Source organism: Ochotona curzoniae, unplaced genomic scaffold, assembly GCF_017591425.1.
Source record: "Ochotona curzoniae isolate NIBS_2020 unplaced genomic scaffold, NIBS_Ocur_1.0 contig_1, whole genome shotgun sequence".
In the NCBI taxonomy this organism is placed as follows: Eukaryota; Metazoa; Chordata; class Mammalia; order Lagomorpha; family Ochotonidae; genus Ochotona; species Ochotona curzoniae.
Window position 1 is genome coordinate 40,509,764 of NW_024464918.1, and position 11,724 is coordinate 40,521,487.

The 11,724-nt window shown below is 45.6% G+C and overlaps 1 long non-coding RNA gene across 1 annotated transcript; it reads right to left on the bottom strand.

Annotated features, from left to right (window-relative positions):
- Positions 1–1,300: 1,300 nt before the first annotated feature.
- LOC121154064 lies at positions 1,301–10,988 on the bottom strand. Its single transcript, XR_005883458.1, has 3 exons — positions 10,861–10,988; positions 10,591–10,751; positions 1,301–1,525 (listed from the first exon to the last, which is right to left on the bottom strand). It is a non-coding gene; the product is annotated as an uncharacterized LOC121154064 (long non-coding RNA).
- Between the last annotated feature and the right edge of the window lie 736 nt (positions 10,989–11,724).

Below are 11,724 nucleotides of genomic sequence, written 5' to 3' on the forward strand. Positions count from 1 at the left end.
CCTGTTCTACTGCTGCTGGGTGCCCTGCCTTGCTGGCCACCTTCAAGGTGTCCTCTGGCCTGAAGGCTGGCCCAGCTGCCCTTGCTGGGGAACTCTCTGCAGCATCTGTGTGAGGACTGATGTTGGAGAAAAAGCCAGGTGGCATTCCCTCAGTCCCACTCAGCCCTCAGTCCAGGAAGCAGCTAACATAGAGGAGGACTGGTTACCACCCCAAGGAAATTATAGATAAACTTATTATGGTACAAAAAAAATTGACCCCAATACATCCATTCCAATAAAGTTGTGGTCATTATATTCTGTTGCCACCCCTGACTCACCGCCTTACTACTATTGTGGAACTTGAACCAGGTCAACACAGTTCACAAATATTTGCAGGCCTTGTCTTCCCAATTGAAAAACCAGATTCTGGGACCTTCAAGCAGTTTCTAAGCTAGCCAGGGAATCTCTCAGTAAGATTAGGGATATACAAAGCCATTTGGGTTTTTATAACATGGTGAGAAAATAATGTGACTTTAAAGTCTTTATGAGCCCCGGAATGCATTTTCCAAAGTAGGAATGAGCTGACACAGGCAGAGTGTCGGCTGGAAAAACAGGGCCTGGGTTAGGTGGCCCAGGAAAAAAAAAAAAAAAAAAAAAAAACCTGCTTTGGTGCCCAGAGCCTCCCATTGATTTCCAGTTGCTGGTCAGCACAGGCCAGCGGAACAACTGTCCCATTGGTTCATGTGCCTTGGAAATGACCCCACACCACTAATGGGGGCTTAATAGTGGCTTATTTAGTCCTTAAGAGAGTTTCCTGTTGTCATTCTTAGTAAGAAAATTATCCACCTGTCATTTCCCTTAAATGTATACAGTAATAATTAGCCAGGCCCCAGAGTGAAGCTGGTTATCTTTAACCTTGGCTGGATGAAAGCTCAGTGACCCATTGAAGTCTGTTAAATCATTCAACTCTGACAGCTAGAGAAGTGATATGGTAGCAGATATTTGCTAGGAAAATGGTTCTAGTAACTCAACATGTGTTCATCATTTCACAATTGGAAAAAGTCAAAGTAAGCCTGAGGTCTTGAGCAAGCGATCTCTTGACAGATCAGCAACTCATGGCTGTTCCCTGATATGTAGATATGATTGTATTTGAGTGTTGGCTATGTCCATATCCATCCATTCAAGTGTTTTCTGTAGCTGCTGCTTCTGCATGACACCAGCACAGCTGAGTCACTTTGACAGAGACCATATGATCCTGGCAAGGCCCCAAATAGTCCCTCTCTGACCCCTTCCGGAAGAAGTCTCATGACTTCTGCCCTGATCTACAAAGGGCATGTCTAAATCTTGCATCAACCACTTACCAGGTGTGCGACCTTGGGCAGATGACTTCACCCCATTGTTTGCTTCAGGTTCTTCACGTGTTCATCAAAGCTAAAACAGGCACCTGTGTGGCAGAGGCTACTAGCCTTCACCACCAACTGCTCCAGTCAACCCTGTTCTTCTGGACTTGGACGTGACTGTGTGTGTGTGTGTGACTTCCCTTGAGCTGTGAAAAAATGAAGGGAAGTATTGCACCTTAGTTACAGCATGGACAGCCACCATGAGTCCTCCATGCACTCTTCCTGTGCTGTGTTGATCAAGGAGACTGCCACAATGACTACATGCCTTGGATGTCGTAACTCCAGAGAAGTCAGTTTGAATGTCCGAATGATTACAATGAATAGGGCGTTGAGCATAAGTGAGAAGCAAACCTTCAGCAGAAAGCCAACTTTATGCTAATTGACTTAATTCAAAGTTTTCATTAGGATTACATGAAGCAAGCAAAGAAGATATTAGAAGGGCAACTGGCACACAGAAAGTACACAATGGATACTAGCTGAAATGAATACGAATACGTGTTTTTCATCTCTTACTTAATTTTCAATTCCGCAGAGACTGCAAGTTAGTGCCTATGACTTGCACATGTTTATGCAGTGAGCATGAATGAGCACCTGTGCTACATGGTTCAGTGCTAGACTCTAGGATACAGACTTACAGATGAGCAAGAGATACCTTCTGTCTGCAGAGGGGAGTTCCCTCCGATCCAGGCTTGAGAGAAGAGATGATGTTAAGGGGAGTCAGTCATCTCAGAGCTAACTCTTAAAAGTAAGTGGGGATGTACCCAATGGAGAAGGGAAAGAAAGACATTGCAAACAGAGCAAACCAGCATAAGCAAGGACATAGAATTATAAGTTCTTTTGAGGGAATTGTTAATTTTTCTTTTATTTATTTGAGAGAGAGAGAGAACATTCCAAACTGCTGGTTCATTGCCCAAATGCCTTCAGTAACTCGGGTTGGACCAAGCCCAAACTGGGAGCTTAAAATTCAATCCAACTCTCCTGTGTGGGGAGCAGTAGCCTAAATGCTCGGGCCATCATCATTCCTCCTTCCCCCCAGACCCTCGGTCTATCTTATTTGGAAGCTGGAGGTAGGACCTGCAGGTAGGCAATGATCCAGTTACTCCGGCATAGGTTGTGGAGATACTTGCCAGCATCTTAACTGTTAAGTGAAATGTCCACTTTTGGTGGGATACTGAAAAGAGTCACATAACAGAGAGGCAGGAGTTTGGTTAAGCATGTAGCAGACAATATTTCTTGTCCACTTGACAGCCATTTGCAACCTTCTTCATTTTCAACAGCAGAGAAAAACAGAAAACCTCCCTTAGAAGCTGGAGTGGCCATCTGATATAGTGTCATCAGAGGAGATATATAGTGTCGTCAGGAGAAGTCTCCCAGGGAACTTCAGATTAAAGCAAAGAATCACATAAAGCAAGCTCATCATTATCTTGTGTGGGCGTAGTGCCTGGAGCTGTGGCAGCCATCCTGTTGATCATAGCGGAAGGCCAAGAAAGCTGGGGACATGGATCCAGTTTCTGGACTTCAAGGTACTACCAAAGTAGCAATGGAAACACACACCTCTAGACCACTTAGTAAATAAACAAACGTGCATCCTTATGACTTAAGTCATTGCTTCTCTGTTATTTGCAAACCAATGTGTCTCAACTGACGGAGAAGTTGTGAGAAATGAAGCTAATTCATCCAGATCATGCAGGGCCCTTCATAGCCATGGGGTCAGTAATAGATCTAATGAAAGAAAGAGAGATTCATAAGAGGGTGAGACACTATCAAGGATTCTACTGTGAAGGGGCATCAAAGCCGAGATTTGGTCAGAGACCTTCCAAGCGAAAGTCTGCATCTCTGTACATCATGATGTAGGGAACATTTCTCCTCTTACCCAGTGGATCCAGCAACTTCCCAACTGAAAGCCTTGCTCATGATCTGCCTTGAATCCTGGGGCATTTTTCATCACATGCGGAAGAAATGACAATTTGACCTGAACCTCTTCCTAAGTTGAAACCAGATCTGTGATCTTTAGAAAGAAGTCTTGAGGAAGGTTATGGAGAAATGAGACCAGGGGAGACATCTCTGGGCCAAACTGACATTAGGGCAAAGATGCAGAGACACACACCACAGATGAAATTGGAAATTATTCTGGTGACTAAGAAGAAAGCAGCAACCACGCCATCCTCTCTGCCTCCCCTGCACTGGCACTTCTCTGACCTTTACCAACAGACAGATACGGCTTCTGTCTTGCGACTGCTCCCCCATTACATGTGCTCCCACCATGATCGCATCCACCACAAGGTCTTCCCCAGAGACCGAACCAATGGTGCTGCTGCTCTTGGACTTTCAGCCTCTGATCCTGTTGAGCTAACCCTTTCCCTTATTTTAATAAGCCAATGGAAAGTGAATGAATATGAGCAATGGATGAATGTGTTATTTATGACTTGGGACCCTGACCCTCACTTTGATGACAGCTCATAGAATGTACAGCACACTGGCCAGTATACTCCTGACTGTTGACATCTTTCCTGCTATCAATCTCCCCACCACATCCCTCCACAACACACACACACACACACACACACACACACACACACTATTGGAAGTCAACTTCTACCACCACCCCAACCATGACATGAATTTGAACCTTAGCATTTTTCTATAGATACCAATTCAATCAGCTCCTCAAGCACCAGTGTCTAATATTTCCCCAGAGACGACTAACCCTGATCTTTTAGCACTCCTCCATGGGGTCCAAATTTATGGAGGAGAATGTGACTTGTCTGTGTTTCTGCACTTCTCCCTTCCTCACTGCTCTGAGAACATCAAGGACACAAAGGCACTGTCTCTTATTTGCAGTGTGTGTGTGCAGAATTTTGCTTTTCACAGAGTGAAATCCTGGGCCATCTGGCTGGCTGCTCAGAAAGGTTATTCATTTTAACAACAACAGTCATAGCTCACATTTACCAAACATTTACCGGAAGGCTGCTAAGCCCTTTATGTGAATTAACGTGTGTAATGCTCACAATAACCTTGGGAAGGTAGGTGCATTCTACCCATCACTCTTGTACAGGTAAAGAGACTTCAGCTTAGAGAACAAATTGCTCAAGTCATGCAAGTGGCCAATGATGAAGGGCGGGCTTGATCCCAGCCTATCTGACTCTAAAACTGGGTCCTCCATCAGGGTCTCTCAAACTACTTGGCACATATAGACCACCTGAGGCCTGGCCAAAATACATCTGTTGATTCAGTAGGAATGGGGGTTGCAGCCTAAGATTCCACATTTCCAAGAAGCTCTTGAGTGACATGGATGCTGCTGCCCACTTTCCTAAGTCATGCCAATCTTGAGCTATGCTAGAGTGCCTCCTGAGCTGGTAGACTGACTGCACAAAGGTCAGTGAAGTTATTCTGCAGAAATAATTTCTCAAAATACAGTCATGGTACAATGTGTGCGTTGGGGTCCTGAGTTTGCACTGGCAGCAACTGCTTAGTTCTTCCAAGGTTGGACAACTTCTGATCTTAGTAGCTCAGTTTCCTATCGGAGGCGGGAGGCTAACATTACCATCTGATGGGTGGTAGCAAAGATGGGAAAGTATTCCTGAAAAAGGGGCTCCGTGCACTGCACCAAAAGCGATTAAATAACAGCTCTTCAAGGGGCATGCTATTAAAGTAATAAAAACCAAAACAATAACATTTCCAATAACAACATTCAACAGCTAAGGTCCTGTGTTGCAGGCATTCCACTTTTCACTTATTCTTCCACCCATTTTCTTAAGCCATCTGCCAAGGGTAGAGAATTCCATCACAGTGTTTTATTGCACTAATTAGAGACCTTCACTACCTCAGCATCTGAGCCTTACAGAACTCTGTGCAGTGTTATTTTATAGCCATAAAGTGACTCTCCCAAGCCTCTTCCATATTTGGAAATAAACAAATGAGAAAGGTAGAAAACCTGGGTTCCACCCCACCCCAAAGAAGGGTTCACAAAGAAGGCGGGAACACCAAACGAGACTCATAGCCATGCCTGAAGGGGTCACGAAGGACCAACACACAGCATCACAGATGAGCACAAAAGGTGCTGCGCATCTGGCCAGATGACAGAATAGCAGAATGCAGGTGCTTCTCACGAGCTCCTTTCAGTCTTCCTCTGCAGTTACGGCTACTTCTCCCTGGAAGAGTTGTGTGCCCTTGTCCCTCTCCCGAGTCATTCAAGCTGGCCTTTACCCTTGGTTTACACCAGCAAAATGCAGCAAACGTGACTTTGCAGATCTTTCTGAGTCTTCAAAGTACTAACAACTTCTGTTGAAGTTGGAGCCAAGCTGCTGAAGGATGAGCGGTCATGGGGTGGAAAGAGGTCTGAGGACAAGGCCGTCTCTAGACAAGCTTCCAGGGGAAGGAAGCCCTGTGAGTGGCCTCAGCTGCACTTTGTGGAGCGAGAGAACCACTCAGTAGAGGCTAGTCCATCCAGATAGTGAGAAATTATATACGGCCGTTGTTTCAGATCCCAGCAGCAATAGACAACTAAAATACTAGACATTGCTTCCATCTATTTTTCTTTAATCTTCCCTTCCACTTACACATCCAAAAAGTAGCTCATATGTACTAATGTCCCCATGTCAGCAGCCGAAGTCTCACCCAGACACTTAATGGAAATTCAGATTATCAGCCCCACCTCGGACGATTAGACCAGAGACTCAGAATGAGGCCAGTAATTTACACGGACAAGCCTAATGGAGGATTCCTAGGTGGCACTCAAGCTTAAGAAGCGTTGGGTTCGGCCAATGTTCTTTTTTAAATCCTAGATATGCATCTTAACCACCTGTGGCCATTTGTTCAGCCCTACACAGAGAACCTGAATGAGGCAAGCCTCAGCTGTTTCCAGCATTGAAAACACTGCATTCTCATTCTGCTGAGAAGCCGAAGACCAAGGAGGAATTAAAGATGATCCACAAACTGGCCAAGCCCTCTCAACCAAGGCATTTCATCCTGCATAAAGGATTCACCTGGAGAGGGTGTAAAAATGCAGATTCTGATTGGGTAGATCTGGCGTGGAACTGGCAATCTGCATTTCAGATCTGCTCCCCAGTGAGGCTGAGGTTACTGATTCCACTCAGGATATCAGCAAAGCTCTGGGTTTTTGTCAACTTCTTCTTAGAAGGTGCTTTGTGTAGTGCACATGGACCCATAAGCCTGCTGTCCACTGTTGAGGCAGCCTCCATGTCCCTATTGAACGTTGGCTGAATAATGGAAAAGATTTGGCCCAAGTGTGTGTGCAGAATCATGTTCCAAGCCAAAGGGAAAACCCAGTACCCCCAATATAGTTGCTCAGTGGGTGGCTGGGATCTAGCTGGGGTGGGACAAGAAAAGAGAAATAAAGCTAGAATTCGTTTGTGGGTAGCTTTGGGATGGTTGTGAATATTAGACAAAAGAAGAAGAACAGGAGGAAAGAAGGTCTTAGCTTAACCCTTGAGCCATGGGGAGTTATGGAAGTTCTTATAGCAGGGCCACAATGTCTCTGCTATCAGAACCCGGTTTCCACGGAGAGTGACCACATTGTGTCTGACCACCCATCTTCGTCATGACCACAAGATTTATACGACAAGACAGAGAGATGCCATAGAGACTCAGGGTCCTGGAATTGGATGTAAGAGGCCAATATTTTGAAACTGGTATCTCATCTGCGTGGACAGAGTGCCATTTGCCAATGTCTTGGGGGAGGAATTGTCTTTAGGAGGACAAACAGGGAGGCTCCCACCCCCAGAGACCAAAGCTCTGCTCACATGATCCAGTCCGTAATGTTCTCTGTGTCACAAAGAACAGAAAAAATGTGCGTGATGGAATGAAAATCCCACTGCCTGGCTACCCGTGGGCAGGCTCAGTTACTATGGAAAATTCCTGATTAAAGTCAGCAGAAGAATTTCCTAGCTAGCAACTATTATTAATAGACGCTTCAGCCTTGCGCTGACATTCAAGATTGGTTTCCTTAATATGTCATTGCACAAGCCAGGTGATTAAACCCCTATGTTTTTTAAAAGCAGGGAGAACGTACCCTCCTTCGCTGAGCTGACCACCCTTCCTAATAACCCACGCGGTCCTGTTCAGTTAGCATGAGAACAAAACTGCAACCATGAAATTATTTTAACAAGACCATAAAAAAAAAACAATTTGCTTGAGTGATGTTTAGGGAGAAGGAGGGGAGACTCACCCTCTCTCTAAACTAATTAAACTGTACTATATGTCCTTGTGTAGTTCCTGACATTTTTCTGGTTCACTCAGTTTGAATGGTTATACAAGGATCGGCGCCAAGCTCCCAAATGGCTAACTCAAAACAAAAGCAGGGTCTCCAGAGAATTCTTGAGCATCCAGCAAATTGAGGGAAAGTTATTTCGAGTTCATCAGTGTACTTCAGCTACAATCACATCTTGCCTGGTTGAAAAGATGGCAAACAAGAGGTCACTGTTTGAAGCCCAAAGTGCAATAAGCTAGAAAGTGACAACGACCTTGTTATATTTTTCTAATTTTAATTTTTTTTTCCTGAAAAATCACACCCTGTTTTGGAGGAAGCCATTGACAATGGCCCCTCATTCTTTAACCTTCCCCGCACCCTCCACTGCACGCTATAGTAATTTGTGTCTTTCCCCACTCACACTAGTTATTATTGTATGCCATTGGAAGTTTCCTTGAACATCTTTGCAACCAAGGAGTCCTTTCTCAGTCTGGTAAGGAACGAAACATTGATTCATGGCTGGGAATTCTGGTTTCTGGCAAGACAAGCCTTGGTTTAAGCTATAAAGGCCTTTGGGTGTCGGTAAGGCTCTCACTAAAATTGAACTGGAAAACACAGTGAGTCTTGGACACAGCCCAGTCCTACACGTGTTGACGTAAAACCTTCTGAAAAATGTGCCCGAGTGTGTTAAACCTGAATATCATGGCCTCCCACTTCTTCCAACTAGTGTTTACCAACTCCTTGGGAGTTTAAAAGAAAATGTTCTTGTTTGAAAACCTCTTTAACGTTGATGAGGCCAGCCTTTAAATTCCAAAGAACTGTAGAGCACAGATAAAACATAGAATTCAACTCATTTCCATTTAAAGCAGTATAGAGTGAGCATCTGCCATGTGGGAGATACTGAGGAGGTTCCATCCTTGGGAGGAACAAGATGAAACTGATAGAGGTGCCTCCCGACTTCAAGGAAATTAGGTTGTCCTAATTGAAGAAAGGAATCAGTATGATGAATGGTAATACTGCTCACAGCGATAAGCCCTAATGTTTTCATTACTCTGCACAATATGCAAAGTGTATGCAAATCTGTGCATGTAAATGCACAGCTCCAAGGCGGTGCTTCCCTCCTGGCCAGAAAGGCTGGTAGGCTCTGCTCATCCAACTTGTGCAGAATCTCAGCTGGAGTCCCAAGACATAATGGAAGAGAAAGCCAACAGAAAGTAGACTGAAAAAAACAAAAAACAAAAAAGCTGTGGTTTTTGGAACCAAACAGAGGTATGACTCTTGTCTGTGTTAACTCAGAGCCTACCAAACTAGATGATTCTGACACCTCCCAGAATCATCTCCATGGCAAAACAGGGATGTGGCCACTTCCCCATCTCTGTTGTGTCCTTCCTCCTCTGCTGTAGCGTAGGCTTTATTAGTCCGAGGGGTACCTTGAGGTATTGGGTTGTTTTGTGACTCTGCCATTCTGTCTCTACCCAGGTCTCTTGTTCAGGACCATGGCACATCCTGTCTCCTGTTCTGTGAAGGGTGTTGGTATCCTCTTTGCAGAATGGCCATCTCTCCTCTTGTTCTAGAGGACAGGCTTCTAGTAGCAGAAGCTGCCAGGAAGACCAGCAAGCCAAGCTGGGATTACTTCCTATTTACAAACTTGGAGCCTTGCTTACAATCGAGGATGAAGTAGTAGAATCTTCTGGAAGACAGTCCCAGTGCCCCACATATGAAGGGCTACCTGTGGCCTACAGTTAGCATGACTGGCAATATGCTTCTGAACCTGCTCCTAGCTCAGCAGCATACCTTCTTTCCTGTGGGGTTGCATTTTCTGAGAAGCCCGTGATCCTAATAAGGCACCATGTATGGTTGGTGGCTTGACCGGCTGTGATAACAATATACCTTTCTCACTCAGCTTTGGGGCCTCTGGTCTGCTCCTGTCCCCTGTCTCCATGGAGAAGCGGCACAGCTGCTAGTGCAGCTGGGGGAACTCATGATTCCCCGTCTGCAGCTGGCCAGAAGCACAATGCCTGGACCTCAGCCGTGGCACCACAGTCACCAACTGAGGCCACTGTCACAGCGTTAGGAGGCCTGCAAAAGTCTCCCCTTTACTGTTCTCCCCTGGCCTCCCTGCAGTCCATAGTCTGTGCCCCGTGACCCTTGCCTGGTCAGCTGGAGAGTGACAACCCCCAGGCAGTGTGACTGGCTCTGGGATGGGCTATAGCCTAGGCTAGCACATTATTGTAACTCTCATCTGCTTAGCACTCACTGGGCGCCATGGGACAATGAATGTTACAGCCAGCACCTCCTTCCACCCTTAGAAGAAGCCTGGGGAGCAATATTATTGTTAGTGGGGGATTAAGTGTTTTGCTAAAGGAATCTCGTGAGGGCAACAGTCAAAACTAGAACTCAATTCCTTCTGCAGTTCCAAAGCTTATCCTTACCATGAACACGCAGCACTTTGCAGATGTTCCTACCAAAAACCTTATTTTTTTAAAAAAAGAATTATTTGTTTGAAAAGAGGAGAGAAAGATCTTCCAAATCACTGGTATACTCCTCAAATTGCCTCAACAGCCAGGCCTAAGCCATATTGAAACCAGGAGTCAGAAACTTAACTTCCATGTGGATGGCAGAGGCCCAAGTACCTGGCCATCTTCTGCTGTCCTTCCGGGTGCATAGCAAGAAGTTGGTTGGGAATTGGAATCCTTGGGATTCAAATCCTAACAGCCCTGGAGTGCTACCTTGAAGTATTTGCCCTTTAGGTCGACACTGTGAGGTAAGGTGGACCAAGCTGATGCAAACCAGAATCTGCTGAATAATAGCCTGCTTAGCCTGCAGGGCATACCAGCGGTTGGTTCTCTCACCTAGCAGTGTGAGGGTGACATATTTGCTGCCTTACCACCTTGGCAGTACTTTTTCTGGATAAAAAGGCACTACGTTATAATAATCTACTGCATTTTGTTGGATCAATCATCTCCTTTTCTAAAATCGATGTGGACATTTTTGCATACTCACCTTGGGATGAAGAGTACGAATGTTCCTTTTCGGCTTGGTGTGAAGTTAAGCAGTCTCTGTGTTGCTCACTGGCTTAGGACACCTCCTGGCCGCCCCGAGGAAGGAAGCACCTCCTTGTCTCCTGGGATCTGAGGTCCCCAGGGTTAAGAAGTTGTATAAATCTGCAAAAGGGCACAGACACGGATTCAGCTTCTCCACCAAAACACTTAGAAAACAATCCCCTTTGCTTGCAGCCCTCCAAACCCACTTCCTCTCTGATTTTCTCCTTACCCTCCCTACTGCCACACCTCCTTCTCTCGTGGGGTAAACCGTAAGAGCCAGAATTGTTCTCTCTCAAGGCAAGTCACAGATTCTGCACCCCTCTTCCACAAAGCCAGCGTGCAGCCTAATAACACTTCACTTTCCCTGTGTCTTTCTCTGCCATCCACAAGGAAATTCAGTCCCATAGGCCAAGGGAGCGCCACCCATAGCTGTGAGAAAGCAGCACTGAAACTGAAGCACCAAGGAGAGTCTAAACAGACAAGTCTTACTGGAGCCTCTCACCAGTTTAGTTGCCCTAAGACTGCTTTCCAATCATCTTTCTGCTTGGCTGTCCCTGCGTCATTGAACCTGAGTATAAAAATGGATTGTTGACCTTGGTCTTTGGGTCTTCATTCTGAAGGCTCCCAGGCATGTACAACTTTGATTAACTGAATCTGTGAGGCTTTGCTCTTGGTTAGCCCGTCTTTAGCGATAGAGGTGTCAGCCATGACCCCTTGTGATGGGGAGGAAGGGGTCACCCCTGCTCCCCTACAGTTCTGGCTGGGAGGGCTAATCCTACCTCGTGGGTCTGCTAGGGATCTGAGCTTGTTTATGTCACATGCTCAGCCAAGTGCCTGTCACACGAAAGACTGGATGAACTATAGCTGATTTGTTCATTATTCTACTGAGAGGAAGAGTTGATTTTAAAACTCATGGGTATTGGACTTACTCTATCCCCAGCTCCCAACACATGTTGCCAGTGTGCAGGCAGCCCAGTTCTGCTCCTTCACTGTGTCTCTTTCATAAGCAAGCATCATTCCCCTGTCCAAATGATTGGCAATGGAACATATTTCTACCTTTAAATGTTTAAGTGCACTACACATCACTGAGTTG